This window comes from Cygnus atratus, chromosome 13 (assembly GCF_013377495.2).
Source record: "Cygnus atratus isolate AKBS03 ecotype Queensland, Australia chromosome 13, CAtr_DNAZoo_HiC_assembly, whole genome shotgun sequence".
Taxonomy (NCBI): Eukaryota; Metazoa; Chordata; class Aves; order Anseriformes; family Anatidae; genus Cygnus; species Cygnus atratus.
This window is the reverse complement of record NC_066374.1, coordinates 9812622-9829608: the sequence shown is the minus strand read 5'-3', so window position 1 is coordinate 9829608 and position 16987 is coordinate 9812622. Positions and strand designations below refer to the sequence as shown.

The 16987-nt window shown below is 35.7% G+C and overlaps 1 long non-coding RNA gene across 1 annotated transcript in view; it reads left to right on the top strand.

The window, feature by feature from the left end:
• The window catches only part of LOC118245412 (uncharacterized), a 153258-nt gene extending 136602 nt beyond the window's left edge, over positions 1-16656 (top strand). The window contains exons 3-8 of the long non-coding RNA XR_004777859.2: positions 7494-7542; positions 11062-11114; positions 11209-11275; positions 12415-12653; positions 15694-15816; positions 16432-16656. This is a non-coding gene — a long non-coding RNA (uncharacterized LOC118245412). The remainder of the gene's footprint in view (positions 1-7493; positions 7543-11061; positions 11115-11208; positions 11276-12414; positions 12654-15693; positions 15817-16431) is intronic.
• The last annotated feature ends 331 nt before the right edge of the window (positions 16657-16987 follow it).

Here is a 16987-nt window from a genome sequence, read left to right as displayed (position 1 = left end):
TGTCTTCAGTTCCTATCTAACATTGAATTGGGTACAATGCAGACAGTGGTGACAAAACAGATATTCTTACCCATTTTCATGGTTCTCACTTTTGTTAGTCATCTACAATTAAAGAATGTGGATCTGATGGGGTAAGTGATCAGTTCCAGCACTACATTCCCACCTTCTATCACCTCATTATATTCCTGCTTGGGGAAAATAGTCAAATTCTTTTTCTACTATTATTTATTTCAAAGAATAACACTCTTCCCTGGGCTGAGACTTTGTATGACAAGTTTCAGTGCCATGTGAGTTCTTTATGCTTGAGCTATAAACCAAGCCAGGGAAGAAAGGATTTTCATAATAGAAATGCTCACACATAGCATTAACTGTATCAGCATGAACTGTGGTGCTACAATAAAGGTTGTTTTAATTTGACTGAAAATGAATAGATTGCTGCAAATCAACTGCAATCTAATAAGGGTCTTATTGTAAAACCTACTGATAATATGGAGTGGCATTGTTCTGAACTGTGCTTCCTGGGAATAAGATTTCAAAAGAACTTAACGCTGACTTTTATAAATCTTTGATCAGTGATACTAATGGGAGTTTAGAAACACCTATCTCCCAATGTTTCTACTTTTCAATAAACCATTGCCAGATTACTATTAACAAAGAATTCAGTACCTTAAAGCTTGAGTCTGAGAGGGACTGAGTCACCCCTGGATGGAAATGTGTACTCTTAACTCCTATAGTTTGTAAGGGAAGCTGAGGTTACTTAGCAATTCACATAATTTGGCCCATGAGCACAGACAAAGATGCAAGTAGATCGTCTCACTATATAGCTTGTATCCACCCTTTTTATGCAAAAAATGTAAAAGACCTAGAGGAATATGCTGTATTTTAGTCCATATCTGCTGCATATGGTTGGTTTACTTCATCCTTGAGACAGACTGGGGAAAAGTAAGGCTCATCTTTGCTCATCTATGATCACTCCTTATATACTTGATACTCCTTGATACTCCTTGATACTTAGCAATAGGAATCTGTTAATTCCAGAAGTCTATTGATGTCATTGGGAGATAGGTACCTAAAATAAGAGAGATTCATCCCAGTTTTAACACTTGCTTTAGCAATAACTCCAAAATCAGCCCATCTCTACACATTGTCCCAAACTGTAGCCTAAATAACTGTGTTTTGACCAGATGTGTATTTTTTTGCATGGCTGAAATTAGATAAGAATAAGAATCACAGTCCATCTTTGTGAAAATACTTTTACTCAGATTATTAAAATTAATCAAACAAACAGCAATCCCAAAAAGGTGAGATCTCCTTAGTTCTTCAATTATTTTTCTACTATTATTATTCTATTATGCTAGTTTTTTTTTTTTGTCAATGCTGTTGTCGCTATATAAGAATCTAAAATTTCTCTTTCATGAGTAGAAATTTCAAGTCTATTTTACTAGTACTTTTAGACACACATAGTAATTTTGACAGCTTTTCAGTGTTGCTGACTGTATTTATCCTGAAAGTTTTGTAGATGGCTGTTTGACTAAGCCTTTGTGCCAAAAAAAAAAAAAAAAGAAAAAAAAGAAAATGCTGTATTTGTCTTTGCTATTTTGAAACTGCAACAACAACAACAACAACAAAATAAAATTCAAAACAAATTGACATATAAAAATATCAGGAATATCCACAGACAGCATTAATAATGATGATAACATTAGAAAGCATTTTTACTTCTGTTTGAAGATGTTAACCACTCGCTAGCTGGCAGAGAGTTCAGGAAAAGAACTGTATGTCAGTTGTCTGATTATTTTCCCTCTACAGTTAAGGATTTCTTCTGTCTTTTGAAGGATCAAGTACTGACAACTGTCTGATGCAAAATAATGAACTGTATGCAAGATTGTTTATTCCAGAGTGGCAGATTCTATGATCCTAGAGATTTTTCCTCATTTACCGTTCTCATTTATTTATTTATTTATTTATTTATTTTTAAGCCTCAGTCACACTGTCAAGAAGTAGAAAAAACTCTGCGTGATTTAAGTGACCAAATATGTCAGAAATCATGAAAAATGACTCCTCCTATACAAAATTGACAAAGAAAAGGAAAAGAGAAGAATGAAAATTATATACCCAGACTATGTGGCAAACACTTATTGATAGCAAATGCATTTGTGGAACTTAGGGATGGCTCATGAATGATTCATCAACAGAATGGTGATAGATTTTGCCACAAATAGGATCAGCAGCAAATAATTTGAAAACCTTGAAAATACAATGTGTGATATTCTCAGATTAAACACTTGACTGAGGATCTATGGTTTAAAGTAGTAATCACTAAATTCAGAAAATCTTGTTTATCTGAATCAACTTGACCTAATTGCGGATTTATTATCTGCACAGTGAAGTGAGATGCAAAGGATCAGGAGTTTTATGTCTTTCCTTTGGCTTTAGAAACATACACAATTATGTTTTGTGCACTTATTTTGTCTCTACTTATCTTGGTCCTAATCAGATCCAGAAGAATAAAAGGTGTGTAAAAATGTAATTGAATTTAAATTCAGTTAGAACTTAGTTGTCTAAAGATTGGTTTATGTTTTACTTTAACATATTTGCTTACAGACTATTTATAACGTCCTTCAAAAACCAAATAAAACAGTCTATGACAGCATTATGTTACTTAGAACTTCATGTATACAGCCACCAAAACACAGTTTTAGCCTTCTAGAGGAGAAACATCCATTCACACTGCCACACTCTCCTTCATACACCGAGAAGTACATTAAAATTTTCTGCCTTTCATATTCTTCATTAGAGATCTCTAAAGCAGAGAGACATTAGGTAAGACTGACAACAGGCGCTGCCTTGGGTATATGTACTGGGAGAGACTTATCCTGTCTTTCCTTGGAAGTAAATTTAAGGGTTATTGTAAAGCAGATTGAAAAGATTGGCAAATGAGATCTTCTGTGCACCAGCACAGCTGTGTTCATAGATGACCTTTCTAGGCTGTGCAACCTCTGGAAATGCTATGTCGACCCTAAGAGTTTACAGGTTAAATTTCTCACCTGAGATTGGAAAATGTTGATTAGATGGTTGTTGTCCTGCTGATAAAGAGCAAGGGTTTAAGTTCAGGATTCCCAGCTTTCAGAGAATGTCCGAACATGGCATTATGGGATTTTAAGGGATGGAGTTATCTCAGTCTTTCATGTAAAAACTGCTGTTCTGCTTGCATAAATATTCACTGGATTAGAAAGAGTAAAAATAATTCGTTGGCCTGCTGTTTTGGTAGACTAAAATTCTGAGTCCTAAAGCAAAGAATAAACTATTTTATGCTGAAAGACCAATTTCAACAGGAGCAAAATTGAGAAATATCCATCCCCAGAAATTTACTAGCTGAAGATTTAGGGCATTATTTTGATAGCTGAAGGAAGGAAAAGGACACAACATTGCCCTGGCCCACACCAAGTGTATAGGTGCTCAGACTACTGGACCAGCTGACTTACAGGGAAAACACGTGCCTCTCCTTGAAGAAACTTGTTCGAATCTGGAGTTAAGCATGAAACAGGTCAGGGGTCCGGCCCTATAGAAAACACTAGAGGGGGAAGTAATTCTTTTGTGAGTCCCATTGGTGCTTACAAGTAAGGTAGAATGAAAGCTTTCCAGCATCATTAGGGTTTAAAAAATTCCAGGCTTTCTCAATTGCTGAAATGTAGACCCTATGGGATTTTACAGAGTAAGCCACAGGTGCCAAGAGATTTATTTCACTAAGTAGTAGCTGAATAGGGAAAATGCATATTCAAACTGGGATGGTTTCAGGTGCCCAAAGGGTAGTTATATGACTAACTTCCTGTAGGAATCAAATGTTAATTATTTCAAGCTGAAAACACTCCAAAAACCAGAGTATTGCCACCTATTTATATTCTTTGCTCTCTAATCCAGGACTACGTAGCATAGACTACTTTAATCATATAGGATTAATTAATGCCATATTTTGTATAACATCATTGTCCTTCTATAGAGTTTCTCTTTTGCATTATTATTATTATTTTTTTAAATTTCTCTGTCATTGTTCATGTTAATCATACATTGGAGAAATTTAAAGCAAGATTTTAGAGAAGAGTAGGAGTAACAAAGAAGGACTCACATGGGAGTCAAGAAGGATATGCAGATCTAAGTGGAGGAGACTTGCTTTCTTCAAAGAGAGGGCTGTGTAGAAGGGAGTATGGATATGAGGTTAGGAGATGTGGAAAAATGAGTAGGCATGGCTGAAAACAGCAAATAAAAAAGATGGTGGGACAGTAATGAAATGTTTAGCCAAAAAGGATCAAGATAAGGTGATTAATGATCAGTCTCCTTTCAGCCTTCCTATGGTGCCAAGACCACATTAAATCTTTATCAGTACCATTCAAGGTTTGATGTTGTACATCACCTTTAAGGAATTTTCCAAATGCCACCCAAGTCTAGCAAGTACATGAGTCTCTCCTCTAGTCTACAAGCCACAAATCACTTGAACCTCTGTGTTTCTATTTATGCTCTTTGACCCCAGGTTCTGTGCCAATAGGACCTAACTCAGTAGGGCATTCCAGCAAATGCTTATTTCTGATCAAAATCAATTTGATGTAATTCGCTACATTTGTTATTACTGTTTTAGCACTAGACTCAACCTTACTTCCAGCTAGATATATGTAATAATGGGCACGGGGTTGGAATCAGTGACATTCCTTGCAGCATCTCTGCAGGTTTTTCACACGTTTCATAGCTACCCTGGAAGTACTGTATATAATGCTCCCAGCTTCCCTTGTTCTGGGAACATATTCTGCTGACTATTGCAGAATAGCAAATTGTTTAAGAAGGTAGCCATGTGATAACTCTTTTTTCATAATTAACTGATTTATTCTTTAGCCATAATAGCAACTCATTTCAAGCACTTTCCATTCATTGAGAAAGCTACATCACTCATGGGTGGTGTATAGATTTTTAATTTTCTCCTGTAAGTGTTATATGACGCTTCTCAATTACCACTTTGGACTAAGGCTTTAGGAATTAGATCAGCCACATTAGTTAAAATAGAACAAAGTAATTTCAAAGTAGACTCTGAAAATTATGTGCTGAGCAACTAAAAAAGATATGATAATCTAGAATAACTGTTTTCATACTGATAGAGTCAGACAGGCTTTGTTTCCTTGAAAAGTTATGTAATGAACTTCCATTCAGATTTTTATAGACATAACCACTACACTTGAGAGTAAGAGCCAACCGGCACTTGCAGCTGTTATGGGTAGCAGAGTGTTTCATGTCAGAGCCTGACCTTGACACGTGCCTCTAGCTTTGCATTCCAGCTCCCAAATAATCCTACATTTGACAGTGTGTACAACTTGATCTCTTTTAAGGGCCACTTTCACATTCACAGTGAGAATGTAAAGAAATATTACTGGGCATATGTGAAAGCCCATGGGAGCAAAAAGGATTTTATTTTAAATGTGAATAGTGTTAGAGTTAAGCACATTGTAATGGTTTGCTGAATGAAGATGGATTTAACTGTTGCTTAAATATTTTCCTGAGTCAGTGATTTGGTTTGGTCCATTACAATATAAGGCCATCTGTGAGTTTTAGCTGTAAATCTGAAGTCTGGGAGCCTTTGGAACAGAAGAAATGTGTGTTGTGGTTTTTAAGATTCAATGTGAAAACTTTAGAATAATGTTGTTAACATTGTTTGCAAAATAACTGCAGTAGCTATATATTTTGTCTAGTCCAGATGGATAAAATCTCCAAGGGACATTTGTCTTTATGGCCTCTAGCCTATTATTTTAACACCTAACTTTTATGAGGCAAACTCTCATTATTTTTAGCAGTCTTTTACTGTCTCTTAAATGCAGTGAAAGGCAAAAGAGGACCACAAATCTGTTACATTTAAAGCTACTGTACCAAATTTCAATGGTTGTCAGACTATATTAAATAAAATAAAAATGAGGGTAGCTGTCTGCTGACCAACATTTTTTTTTCCCCTCTCAGAATAAAATGCAGTCATTGTATCAAGGATTTGTCTGTACTATTGACTCAATGGTGTTTGATGATAACATTCTATAAGGCTGTGTTGAAGTCTGTGTATTTGGCCTAGTGTTCAGCTCAACACATGCAATGTATAATAAGTAGTCTGTATTTTAGAGTTGTAAAAAAATATGAAAAACCTGGAGAAGGGCACATAACCATAAGAATAGGAATGATGTGACCTCAAGCGGTCACTGATTTCCTTTAGATTCATCTTTATCTAAGTAATATTTAACAGCCATTTTTCTAACCTGTTTTGAAAATACCCTGATGATTTAGAATCCCCAAGTTCTCTGAATAGTTGTGTTTTAGCACTTAACTGTCTTGCCATTCAGCATTATGTTAAATCTCCATTGTGGGAACTTAAATTTGTTATTTATTGTCCTGGAGAATACATAAATACTTTCCTCTCTTTGCCAGCCTTTTGTTGATGTCAGCTATCATTTGAAGTCTGGAGTCATTTCTCCTTTCTCCCCTTGGTCTTTTCTCATCTAAATAAAGCTAGTACTTTTCAGCTTTCATCACAGGTTTTGCTGGAAATGTCTCAGTGCTTCTTGCTTTTTTCTTGAATTTCTTCAGTTGATCCAGCTTTAATATTGTGGCCAAATCTAATGTAGTACTCCATCTGAGTCACACCAATTTTATAGAGTCTTCAGGTGTCTGTAGGCACCTACGCACAAGTTCCAGTACTTTAAGGCACTGTGTATGCGTGTTTCATGTTTGGTCCATTAACTCTGCAATCATTGTCAGGAGAATCATTTCTATTATTGTCCTTCTCTGTCTTGTAGCTATGCGTCACTTTGTATTTAACACCACTGAATTAGTTATTATTTTGCTGATTTCTCCACATCACTTCAAATTTCATTCCTGTCCTTTAAAGTGGCTGCCATCCCTCCTGTCTTGTTATCATCTTCAAACTAAAAGTGCTTTCCATTCTGTCACCTAAATCATCAATAATGAATCTAACGGCTAGAGTACAGGACATAGACTTGGGATGGCAGTGTTCTGTTAATGGCATATTTGAACAAGTTCTCCTTGGCATCCAGTTTCCTTCCAAAATGATTTGCTCATTCTACTTTTATCTGTATCATTTATTTGTGGAGTAGCAGTGCTCACAGTTCTGAGAACTGGCACTCCCATGCCACATGGGAAGAGAAGACAGAAACATTTTGAGCTGACTGGAGTTTAAAGATTGCTATTTCTAATTAGTGCTATTTTTTAATTAAAGGCCAATACTGAGTGAAGAAACAGGTACTACTGAACAAAAGTGACATGGTTTCTCATGTCTTTTAATATTAGAAAGACACACAAATCATTTGTGAACGAAGTCTGTTGTGGCTTAAACCAATCCATAGCTCCACTTCCAGGGTGCCTCCTTACACATGCTACTCAGACATTATTTTATGTGTTCTCAATGCTTTTAAAAATATATTTGTAATCCTTTCACATTTTTTCTTTCACAGCTTCATACCGTGACCCTAAGCACAAATGTAACCCTACAGGAATTCTTGGGTAACCGAATGATTTTTTTGTTTGTTTGTTTAATGAGTAATGTACATAATTTCACTAAAACGTAGTTTCAAAAACAAATTCATAGCACTTTGGGCTGAAAAATATCAAGAAGGATTTGTGTGTGTGTGTAATTTTTAAAAATTTGTCTCCGAAGAATTTCACTTTCAGTTTGACCAAAATTTAAAATATAAGCTTTGGGGGATTTGAATCTTATTGTCTAAATCAAATTTCTCATGTTTGCCTGCCGTAAAAATATTCCTGTAAGTGTGTAATAAAAATGAAAAACAACTATGTTTAATCAGATTTTATCTGCTAAAGGGAATGATAATATTCACAATTTTTTATACGACTATTTATTTTATTAGCCTTTTATACCAAAAGACTGAAAGACTATATATATTTTACACTCTTACAGAAATTATCCAAGCCAGGACTTTTACAGCCTTCTAAATTGTCTAGACTATCATAATATCAACAAAGAACACAGAAAATATATGTTTCTGTTAAGCTGTAGAACAGTAACGTTCCAGACAAAGTTCTACTGAAACTGAGAGGAGTCTTTTAATCATTTCCTCACAAAGGTTCAGTACCAAGTACTGAGCACTACTGAACATGCATCAGCAATTTTTTTTTTTTTTTTTGTAAAACAGCATTAAATGTGAAAGCAAGGCCAACATAAACCTATGAAATCCTCCTATGGAAATTTTGAGTGGCAAAAAAAAATATTTTTGATAAATCTACTTTATCATTCCAAACAAATTGCCTAGTTTTACATCATGTATAGTCCAATATAATTAGATCTTGAGTAATGTGTAACCGATTCTATCTGAAGAGCAAACAGACCCCAACTGTGACACTGTAGATCAGAATATTGATGAGTTCAGATGAAAAAACAGATTAGAGACACTGATGGCACAAGAGACCATGCTGACACTACACCTTTCTGAAGCTCTGCAACACACTAGGGTTATAACCCTAGGCTTTTGTAACTGCTAAAAGGGGGACCAATATGTGACACCAGGTTTCTGTTAATTATTGGAAGGTACAAAGGCATCCATAAAGCAGACAGCCCATACCCTATGTAAATACCAGAAAAAAAGAGCAAAAAGGTCAGCTTTTTCATTCCTTGATGTCAGCACTGTGCTCGCTCTTTCCTGAGGAGAGCACCGTGCAGAGATGCTACTGTTGATTCCATAGCAGTTCTGAGCCATTTAATGCTTAATCTCTGGGTAAACAAATTCTGTCATAAATTCTCAAAACGCAGAATGAATGTCAGGTTTTACATTTGCTTTTTTGTGAAAATGTTTTCTCTGTGTACTAATCTTAGATGTTGACATTAAATGTTCCTTGACACACATCCAGACTGAATTTTCTCGACAGCTGGATCATAAAAGAAATCAAATCTTGATGCTTTGTTATGTGAACGTGCTGATGGACTTTTGCTGATCAGTCTCAGCTTAATTTTGTATACCGGCTCACCTCTGTGTACTGTGCTGTACAAGTCCCTTGTAAAAAAAATGGAACAAGGAAAAGGAAGGATTTTTCAGACAACATTTGCAGGTTCATTTTTATTTTCAGTATTACTGAATAAAATGCAACCAATCAACAACATGAATGTATTAAAGAACATCTGTGATCATATTTGCTTAAGTAGGTATCACTCACTGGTATAATGCATTGTGAATTTGTAAGGCTGTTAAAGAAGAGGTTAAAGATGCAATGGATTTTTATTTTAGGAAGAGATAAAGGAAATAAAAACAGTGGAAATTTAATTATGTGAACAGGATGATGCATTTTAAAAATGGTTTTGGCAAAGTGCAGAGGAATGGGAAATTAACTGAGTTATGTAAGCACAAAATTGATGGGCCTGTTCTGAGATTATATTAAGAAGGTGTCCTTTGGAGGCATATTTAGTTCTTCAGGGAATGAAAAAGACAATTAGAAATTATTTGAAGATGTAGAGCGGGGGAGGCATGGTGATCATTTAGACTCATTGAGACATCTGAAGAATGAACTTTTTGTAAAGTGTAAAAGGTTAGTTATCACTAGTAGTTATCTAACTGTAAGATTGGACAGCTTTACTGAAGGATCATTTTCGCAAACATGATCCTTAAATCTGTTTTATAAAAGCATAGAGGAAGCTACTGTTTGGGACTTGAGGCTAAAAATCCGAAATAAAGAAATTCAAGTAAAGAGAAATATGTAAGTAGATATAATTACTTATCGGAGTTATTGGCATTTGTATCATTAGCTGAATTCTCTATCACATACTGTCTTCCATCCACCTACCATTCTAGGGGCAGGCTACAGACAATAGATCAATCTGAGATTTCAAACCTGGTTTGTACAATAGGGAAGATGAACTGATTTTGTATTCAAGCACTATTCTTGTCTTTAAGATCTCTCTAAAAACATTTTCTTTAACTGCTCCTATTAAAAAGATTGCAGAGAGACACTAATCTAATCATTTATCTTTTTTGTTGTCTATACAGTAACAACACTATAGATGTCATAATTCAGTGTCAAACAATAACAGAAAACCAGCTATAAGCACTTGACCTTTTATTATGCCATATTAAAATATATATATGAAACATCCTAAATTATTGAATAGTATGTCATTCTCTTGCCTTTCCAATGAGTACTCATTGAAGAGCTGGTTCATGCATACAGATTCTTAAGATACATTTCTAGTATTCAGGGTTTTTTGGAAAAACACTCTATGTCCTGTTGGACCAAAATTCTCTGTTGGAGCTCCAGAGTTGAATCTGTCCCATTCTCTGGGAACTGTAAAATCATACTCAACCTGAAAGTTGAATTTATTTTTTCATATATCTTTTATCTCCAGGTTGACCAAAGTCTCAGACCAACACTCAGAGAAAAAAAAAGAAAAAAAAGAAAAGATACAGTCCCAGTTTAAAAATTCTTACAAACCTTCTCTTTGAAGACACAATTTAGAGTTTAGATATGAAGGCTTCTCTGTAAGCGCGCACAATTTCAATTGAAAACATGGATTCAAAAATGCTGCTCAGCCTCACCATAAGTAATTGCATACCAAGTATTTTACAGCCGTCTGTGTGATAAATTAATTCCAGCTGTTGTTTTTATTTTTATTTTTTATTTTTTTTCCTTGTGGAAGGCAGTGGACTCCATCCCCTTTTTATAGTGATGGATGATACAAGGGACAATACACAAGTACATCTCACTTAATAATTGTTTAAAGGGGCTTTAAGTTCTCTTCATACCAGCAGGATGGGGTCATGTGTACACCGATATGTGCTGTGACGTTATGTGGTGGGGGAGAAAAAAACATGAAAATTCTTGGGAGTAAAACAGAGCACAATATGAATGCAAATGAGGGAAAAGGTGAAACCTGCTCAGATTTGCCTGGTGGCATTTCATTTTTTAGTATGCTGTGAGGCTATAGAAAGTGCCTGGCTATTGATCTGTTAATTAGTTGGGCTTAAGCAAGTTGCATATCCATTACTTAGTAATTCCTACTTTCTTTTATATTTCTAGGAATTTGTATCTGGAAGAAAAGCTTGGTCTCCATTTCTATAATGAAGTGATAAGTAATTGAGAGTATTTTGGGGAATGGAATTATTTTGGAATAACATAATTTAAGCAAATTGCATCCTTATATCCTTAATTTCTTTCTTCCAACAGAACAAATAACGTTGCTGAAATAAATATCTAGAGAGGCTGTCCAGGAAAAGTGACAGACTATGAAATGGTGGGTGTTTAAGAAAAGGTTAGGTATCTTATTTAGGGACATGGTTTAGTGGGTAATATTGATGGGGGGGGGGGGGGGGTTAGACCAGGTAATCACTTGGAGGTCTTTTCCAAGCTTAATGATTCTATGATTCTAAAGTCTAGCCCACATTATACTGAAATATATGGATAACTAGACCTGCGTGAATCCATTGTGGCCTTAGGAAAAATATAATCTGCTTTTTTAGCAGAATTTTTCTGTGAATACTTAAGAAATGCAAAAGGTTTTGATGAACAGTCAAAGACAAATTATTACCTACAAATCACCAGTAGAAACAATATCTTTGTTTTTATAGAAACACAATTGCAAACCTGGTTGGCTATGTTTATCACCACTCCGTTTTAGAATTAAAGCCTCATCTGTAGCCACAGTGACTTTGATGCCCATCACCAAGTTTAACTTCAAAAATATACAAAAGATTCTTCTAAGATATACACAAGGAAACCAGGATAACTCATGTGCAGCTATCTCTAATCTCTTCTCTTCTCCACTATGGAAATGTGGCCATTTAGTTGTGAAATTTAGTAAGTTCTGTTTCCCCAGGCAAACATGCTAATGTTATTAGGGACAACTGTCCTTGCATATCTGCCGAATACATTTCTGAAATGTATCTACACCAGTTCTTCACTGTTTCTCAGCATTACTGTTTCTCCTCTGAATCCCATTATGATGTTCATACCAGGTTTTCCCAAATGCTTTAGAATCAGAAGCAATATATTACACAGCAAGCTTTCTTGTTAGCTGAGATTTGGGGTCTTAACTGGTATATTGGTTTGCTTGCTGGTTTAATGGTTTGTCAATTTTTTTTTTCTTCCTGCCAATCCAAAATTGCTCAATTTTAAGCCCATTAAAAAAAAAAAATGATTTTCTGAAACAATTTTCAGGTTTGAAACTCATACCAAATATTTTGCTTTTTTGCCTTTTTTTTTTTTTTCTCCCCAGAAAGGATATATAAAAAAAACAACAAACAATGAAATAAAATGTGTGGGATTTTTGTGTGAATTTCTTTCTTTTAGGGGGTGGGGGTATTTTTTGTTTTTCATTTTTAATTAAATACTTTTCATAAAAATTCTTTTTTTTTTCTTTTTTTTCTCCAACAGGTCTAAAAGTCGTGTGTACATAATATTGTTCATGTTAGACTGGAGTACCTAGTGGTCCCATCTGGCCTTAATCTTTCTGAATGTAGCAAAGACAACTCTCTTTTACACTGCTTGGAGAGAAGGATGTGCATCTTTGCCTTGAGGACTGAAAGCAGCAAGCTGTTGTAGCCTAACCTAAATAAAGAGATGCGACCATGGGAAGGTTATTCTCCGGTTATATTTTCCTGACCTTTGTGAAGGTAATCTGTATAAGGAGAATAATAACAGTAGTAATTATTGAGTATTAGTTGAATGCTATGCTAATACTTATGTTAACATAACACCTATTGGAACAATAGTGAATTCCACAGTGGTAGACTTTGTACAAATATGTAGAGTTTTACACAAACACAAACAGCATAAGTATAAAGTAGAACTAAAAGTGTTTTTTCACTCAGAAAGGATTTAAAATGAAAAATACAGATGAGTACAGACGGACTGATGGAGCAAGATAAGAACCAAGAAGGTGATACCAGTCTTCATGCTCAATAGGTATTTCTGTGTGCCAGCAGCATACTCACAGTCAGGTTTGTTTACACATCATGTTCAAGCATGTTTCTGAGAAAACTTCTGAAGGAAAGCAATAAGTTCGTTGTACAGGTACCTGTAACGTCTTTCTCCCAAGCAAGAAGGAAAACACAGGAGCAAGCAGAGTTTCTATCAGAAATGCTAAAATGGAGTTAGCTATACAGTTATTGTATGTGAGTTCATGCAACCCAACAACTTCAAAGAGTTTTTGAAGCTGTAATTTCTTGGAGCTTTTTTGAATTCTGTGTGTTGCACAGAACTTCTAAAGTTAAGGTGTCCTCAGAGTAAATTGTTGGAAGCCAGTTCAAAGAATAGCATGTAGGGTGGCATTCCCTGTGTTGCATCGCATTTATGAATGCCTGCGAGAGCAGTCAGAAAGACAGCTGAAACTAAATTTCATAATTGGTCCCAGAACCTGAAATCAACTTACTTCCACAGAAACCAACAATTCTGTAACCACAGTAGTACAGAGCCTGGGAGTGGGTGAAAATGTGTAGGCAGAAACAGAACATAATTTTATTCTGCTTTCTTGGTGCTGGTAATGTCATAAACATCCTGCCATTCTGATATTATTGTGTTAATGTTAAAATATTTGGTTGATGCAAATAGGAGCCGAGATGTAGTATTCTTTATATGGCACTGCCCAGAGCAAAGTAAGAAAACCATGACAACAAGTAGCCTGCAAGCTGTCATGTTATTTGTGTTCAACTTGCAGAACAGCTTATAAAAAGGCATCAGCTGACAGGCATCCTGAACATCAATAGTAATTGAGAAAGAATAGAAAAACATCAAATGGTGAACATGAAAAAAAAAAAAAAAAGGTACAATAATACATCCTAGGAACAATGCTTTTCCAAACACTTTAAGATTTCCTAAATGGCAGTCATTTATTAAAAAACTACAATTTCTCAAACAAAACCCTTGAATGTAACCACTTTAGCCTTCAGACATCACCATCCCCCCATAGAGAACTTTACTAATCAAAGGTGACAGCACACAAGACAGCAAATTATTCTGCTGAAAAAAACTATCAAGCAATTATAAAATTGACAAAGAAGTCTACAGGAGTTTGAAGAAATTCCTTTTAAAAATAAAGCGGTATATATATTACAGTGAAAAATATATCTAAAGAACAACAAACTATGTGAACACTAATGCAGTGTTTAAGATTGTTGGCCACTCAGCTGTCAGTTTATATACCTCTTAAGATTAAGCACCACAGCAGTTATTCATGTATATCTTTTTATCCTAAAATCATCGCTCATTGTTTAGGATTTTGGACTGGTTTATTATTGTATTGCCACATACTAAAGTACTAAATGACTATGAAGCAATGCACCTTTTTGTATCAGTGAACATGATCACACAGGTCACTGCTCTGCAGAAATTCAGTTCTAGTAAACAAATATTAAGCAAGAGACCAGATATTACTCATCTGGCATATTTTCAATTGGAATATTTGTGAGAGTAAAGCTAATGGGAGCTGATACTTTAACTATTATTTCTTTTTGATTTTCAAAGGATAGGGGGAATTGTGTAGCTGAATGTGTTTTAAAATCTGAATTTTTTACATATAGCATCCAACCAAGCCACCAAGTCACTAGAATTTTATGTTGTCCCCCAACAAATAGACTATTCTAGATTGGGTGGGGAGGGAAAATGGACTTTATGTAAATCTAAAAACAATTACTGATTGGCATTTCTACCTGTGCTGGGTTTTTCTGTATCCCTTGACATCTAACATTGACGTATGTCAGGAAATACAGAGATGCACTACTACTCTTGGAGCTGCAAAGCAGCATTAGAATTTATTCACCTGTGGAAAAATAAAATTTGTCAGAAGTAATGCAAGGAACCATTAACATACGCTACTGGAGAAGGCTGATTTTTTCCATGTCACAGATTCAGCATAACTGGTTTCCATGAATGACACATGGGATCTAATAAATTACTCCTATAGTATACAGCACCACTTATATAATACCAGGGAGCTGAAATTGCAAGCTTGTATTTGGCTTCATTAATGATGTACCCTCCTAGAAGTATGAACAATTCAGATGACAGACCATCTGTTTGCTGTCAGCTAGGAATGGATGGCGTGGCCCTCAACTACATCAGCTGCAGAGGAACTTCTTGAAGAATTCAGTGAGCAATCCCTAGAAAGTAAACTGCCTAATTGTGCTTGTCTTAGCTGCCACTGTAAGAAATTAACATCTCCATTTTTCTCTCGGTGTTAAGAGAAGGGGAAAAAAAACCCACAAACTTTAAAGATACATTATTCATGCCAGGGAAAGAGAGAGGCAGTGATGGAGAAAGTAAGCAAACAGACAGTCAAGGGTAAGTTTGATGGGTTTGGACCTAATAAATATACTTCTGAAGTTCACAGTGCTACTTTTTCCAAATACAAATTGTCGATCATCTTGGGAAGCACTGCTTTGAAATCGTGAGACTATTGATGCAATTACAATTCACCAAGTAAAAGTAAAATTGTATTACAACAGTACATAGTTTTTGTCATGAGTGTAGAGGAGGTTTTACAGAAGTTAATGACCAGATTTTCTTTGTTACCAAGGGATTTTAAAAGAATGTACATTATGTTTAAAAAGAGGTAGAAATGGGTTCCACGTTGCAGGGTTTCAGATAAGTGCTCTAACCTACAGGTTAAACATATAAAGGTTACTGACCTACCATGAAGTTTGTTCCTCATTTTAGAAAGAAGACAAGGCTTCTCTTCCAAGATGATGTTCTAGCTGCAGTACTCTGTGGGTGATAATTTGCTGAGACTCCAAGTAACTTCTCACACCAGAAGAGTAGCAACATTCCCTTATTATCTGGGTAAGTCAGTCTACTTCTTTAGATGGTTTTGAGGTGACGATAATTTCATCATATATACTGCTTCCACCCAACTCTGGTAATTAGATTACACGCCAAAACCCAGACAACTCCAGCTGGGTGTGATAGCATTCCTGTCCCTATTTGGATTCACAGCCCTGATGAGCTATGCAGTGCCTGTAACAGACCAAGGGCCAGAAATGGGGACTTCATCATCCTGGGTGAGAATTCTAAGCACTAAGCCATTATATTGCAGCACTGAACTTATCCACACCACAGCCATAAACTGAAACTGTCATTGCATGTCTGGCCAACTCACAACATGACAGAGGAAATGTCATTTGAGCCAGCAGCACTGGGATCTCTAACTTCTGTGAAAGACAGAGCAGATTCCTTTCTGCCATCACCCCAAAATCTCACCTGAAATAAAATTAGTTTTATAGAATATAATTTATGTGCCACAGAACCATAAACAGCTGAGTCAAACCTGCTGGCATTTGCAGCAGGAATGTTGATCCAATTATTGAAATTGTCAGCTGCTAGCACCTAGCTGTAATAATAAAATAACATCGATTTACCCAGGGCTTTTTGAGAGCACCTTTCATCTTTCATTCCAAGCCATCTCCAAATGTGCTGTGAACTCATGCACAAGCTATATATAGGAAGAACTTCACCCACCCGTGACAGGCAGCCACCTACGGGATGAATCACCGAGCCTTCTCACGGCTCTCATCATCAGGACGCAGCAGATCAGAACGTGGAGCAAACAAGGATGGTACAGAGCTGATCCTCAGCTCCCTCACGCTTGTTTTTGTGCACAGTTATTCAGGCGCTCCACCAAAGGAAAGCAGAGCAGTTTGTAAAATTTTTTTTTGTTTCATTATGTAACGACCAGACTAGTATTTGTTCATTTATTATTAAAACCCCTCTTCTTGCAAATAAAAAAAAACAAACAGAATATGCCTTGATCATACTTGGTCACATTGTAAAGCTAAAAGTGCCCTAAAATTGGATATGTGACCTACTCACATATATTAACATATACCTCAATATATCTCATAGATATTAATGTTTTATTATTATATTTATATAGAAGAAATATTTTCCAACACAGACAAAAAAAAACAACTCAAAAACAACAATAAAACAACAACAACAAAAAAGGCACCTTTCT